Raw genomic sequence first — 3853 nt, 5'->3', positions numbered from 1 at the left:
CAAATGGTTTTACATCCTGTACCTCTCGGTTTGTGGTGTTTTGCTAGTGAGGTATGTTTTTGGGAAGAAAAGATAATTGGCTCCCCCCTACCCCACTCTTAAATCTGGTCACATACTCTACATTTCTGTAGTATTGGTGAATCAGGATAATTTATATCTAGGTGTATTATTATGATATATCCAGTAATTCCTGTAGATGTGGTGTGTGTGTGTGTGTGTGTGTGTACGCACACACACACACATTAAGAGGTCAGATGTCAGTTTTGGGTGTCTTCATCCCAAGCACTGCTACCTCAACTTTTATGTGGGTGCCAAGGATTTGAACTCAGGTTTCATGCTTTCTTAGTAAGCACTGAGCCATTTCCCAGCCCCAATCTCTGTGACCATGTTGGTTATTTATTGAATCGATAGGATACTTGTTTACTACTTTATTTCTCTCCAGTTACCTGCTAGTTCACTGTGTTGAACATGATAGAGCCCTCACCTTCCTCTGTTCACTCCTCTTGTGAGCGATTTTCCTTCCTGTACCCTATGTAAAACTGTCCTTCTTCCTTTGTGTATCGTTTTCCCTTAGGAGCCTTCTATGGTAATGGCTAGATGCTAATGGAGCACTTTGGTTTGTGCCTGTCTTGAAATGTCCTCTGTGGAGGATGCCTGGGTTGTTTTTAGTTGGAAGTCATTGAAGACGGTGGTGATATGCCTCTAGGTGTGAGTCCCTGAGCATTTCTACCAAGTCTTTATACTCAGGGTGGAGCTTTTAGACCTGCATATGCTCAGCTCCCAGAGACATTCTTGCCCTCACATGGCTGCCCTGGCCATGTTGCCACCAGCAGCTGACACTTTTGCCATCTTCTTGCCAGCACTTGGCATTTTCTGCTTTTTCATTTTTACCAGTCTGAGAATCTGTAGGATTCTCACAGTGTGGTTTTAATTTCTCTCTGGCTGATGAGTAATAAACTCCAGTAACTTAAACTTGCTGTTCTACAATGAAGTACCTCTCTGTAATTTTGTTCATTGTACAAACAGGGTCTTTTGACTCTTTTGACTTGCTAAGTTCTTATATATTATGAGTTTGAGCCCTGTGCTAGCGGTCTATACCTGCATACAAATCAATATGTATCATATTTTTAATCTCTCTATCCATTTATATTTTTTGCCCATAAATTCTATCTTTATATGTGTAGATATATATCTTTATCTATATTTCTTGGTCCTTATCTATCTCTATTCATACCCATATATCAAGATCACTATACCCACACCACTAATCATATCCAACTCCACAGCCATACCTGTATCTGCAAACACTAAAGTGTATTCACATATATGTTCCGTAGATGGATTCCCCCATACCCCTATGCACAGGCATATTACACTTACTGATTGAGCAGTGAGTAGATAAAGATCTTACTCACATGGTGCTCAGACTCATTTTAAAGCAGACCAGTTAAGTGGAAAGATAATGCTGGATTGAGTAACTCAAGAAGGAAATCCAGTGGCAAGGGAGATAAGTCAGGATGGGAGGTGACCTGTGACCTTTGAAGATGTCATTGAGAAGATGACATACGGACACTATTGGGGAGTGGTCCCACATCTGGAAAAGCATTCCATGCTAAGCTGAGGTCCTAGCAGGGACAAGGCATCAGAACCTTGAGGCCCTGGGACTCTGGCTCTTGCTGTGATCATCACCGAGACATTGAAAATTAAGGCCCGAGTGTCCAGACCTTACTTGGGCCCCAATGGAGTTCATCTACCTGCAGGAGCAGACAAAATGTTATAACCTAGCATTTTGTCCTGTGCTTATGAGGATGACTCAGGTCACTGTCATCACAGAGACAGGCTTTCCCGCCTGTTTTCAACCACTCTCAGAGTAGTCTCTTATAGACAAGGACTGTTAAGTACAGCCTACACTGTCTGAAGTAAGGAGGACTACCTCCCACATGTCTTGCCTTTCCAATAACCCCAGCAGGTGTCTACAGAGCACATCACATCTCCACTTTCCAGAGCTGAACTTAGAAAGGACAGTGGTGTCGGGTCAGGCACCACAAGCCCTTGCTTTGGGACTTAGCCTTTAGTCTGCAGCTTCCCTAGGTCCCTGGAAACTGGGAAAGATGTGGATTGATGCATATATGAATGCCGAGGTCAGACTTGTGACAAAGACAGCTTCGTGCATGTCTGCCAGAGATGGGGCTAAACAGGCTACTTCCTCTGGGGGTGGGGGAGTCTACTTCACTGATGGTCTTGGATAATGCTGATGACATCTGTGACTGTGTGCTACAGGGTGTGACTCTGGGACAGTACTGAAAGACATCAAAGGGCTCCACAGCCACCAGTGCCTGAGATGGTTATGTTCAGAGGGGCAGAGGGAAAAGCTTGCCCTGGAGCAGGTGGCAACTGCATTGTTAACTGTGCATGTGGGAGAAATACCATCACTCTCTTAGGACCCAGGTGTCCTGTAGAGTCAAGGAATAGGGGCAAAAGAAGGCAGGAATAGGCACCTTCCCAGAAGTAGGGCTCCAGTTTTGCTTTTCTTGGTATTAGAGCAATCTGAAGAAATGACCCAAGCCTAGCAAGGGCCCAGCACCCAAGGGTCTAGGTGGGTCTTGACAGGATTCGCCAGCAGAGGTCACTGTGAGCTTTGCATCCCCGGGAACAAGATGCTGGGCTGGAAGAGGGGTCCTGTGTGAAAGCTGGTGCCCCCGCCTCTCTGCCTGGCTATGGAGCGGATCCAGGAGGTAATGAATACAGTGGGCTCTTAAGCCCCTGAGAAGAAAACTGAGGTCCAGCTACAGTGTGAGAAGTAAGGGAAGGCAGAGCCCAGAGAACAAGGATGTCTCCAGGAGAGAAGAGAATGGGCCCAGCATTCAGAGTTCCTTAAGACAGAACTCACTCCGCAAGGGGTCGCCTGCTGACGGATCTTTGTGCTGATAAGACAGCTAATGGAGAAAGAAGGGAAGGGAGGTGGCAGGAGAGAGGTGTGCTCCTCCAGGCTGCCGGGCAGAGAGCAGACGGTGTGGGCTAGAGTCCGGGTTATCAGTCTCCTCAGGCACGGGAGCCTTGCTTGTGCGCGTTCACAGGGCTGTCTCAGCCCCCTGGGCATCCTCTGCTCCTGTCTATGGATTCAGCTGAGATCTCTGTATAGCATAAGTCACCAACTTTGACTCCTAGAACCTGGCCCAGTTCTCTCTTTGCCTTCCCAGCCTCTGCTTCCTTAGTACCAGATCCCCAGAGAGGGCGTTCTTCATTTCAGCCCACCTCTGCCATCTAAACTCTCAGAGTGGGAACAGCAGTGGGAGGCACTTGGCAGGATTCTTTCCTGTGCTGGGGCTAGGGTGAGATAGATCCTCTGAGCCACGCGCCAGGCATGCCCCTTCCTCTCACTCAGATTAGCCCTTCCTCGACAGCAGCTGCTGTATCCCTGGTGTTCTGGGGAAGACAGAAGGACAGAGAATTAAAGACACTTCAGACCACAGCTGTGTGGAGTGAGTGCGGGGCAGGGGAGGCATTTGAACTAAGCGCTGCTTGGGCACCTGCGGTATCTCTGTAGTGTTCGGTCTCCAGGGAGGAGACTGGGGCCCTCCCTTGTTCTCCCTGGACTTCACCAGCACAACAACCTACCCCGCCCAAAGCCCTGACCCTTACGCCATTCCCAAACCTAGCACCATGAGCCCTGCTGATGTGCACGCCTCACTGTGCCTCGCCCTGTCCCTTGCCAGTGCCCCTCCCAGGGTCTTGTTCACGAGGCTCGCCAGCCCCGCCCCGGCCGGGAGGTGGCTGGGTCACCGGAGGGAAGTCCCCGGGCTTGGGCGGCACTGGCTCAGCCCTGGAGGACAGTCAGGCTTCTACACCGCCG

This window comes from Micromys minutus (genome assembly GCF_963924665.1).
Source record: "Micromys minutus genome assembly, chromosome: 3".
Lineage (NCBI taxonomy): Eukaryota > Metazoa > Chordata > Mammalia > Rodentia > Muridae > Micromys > Micromys minutus.
Note: the sequence above shows the minus strand (reverse complement) of the source record.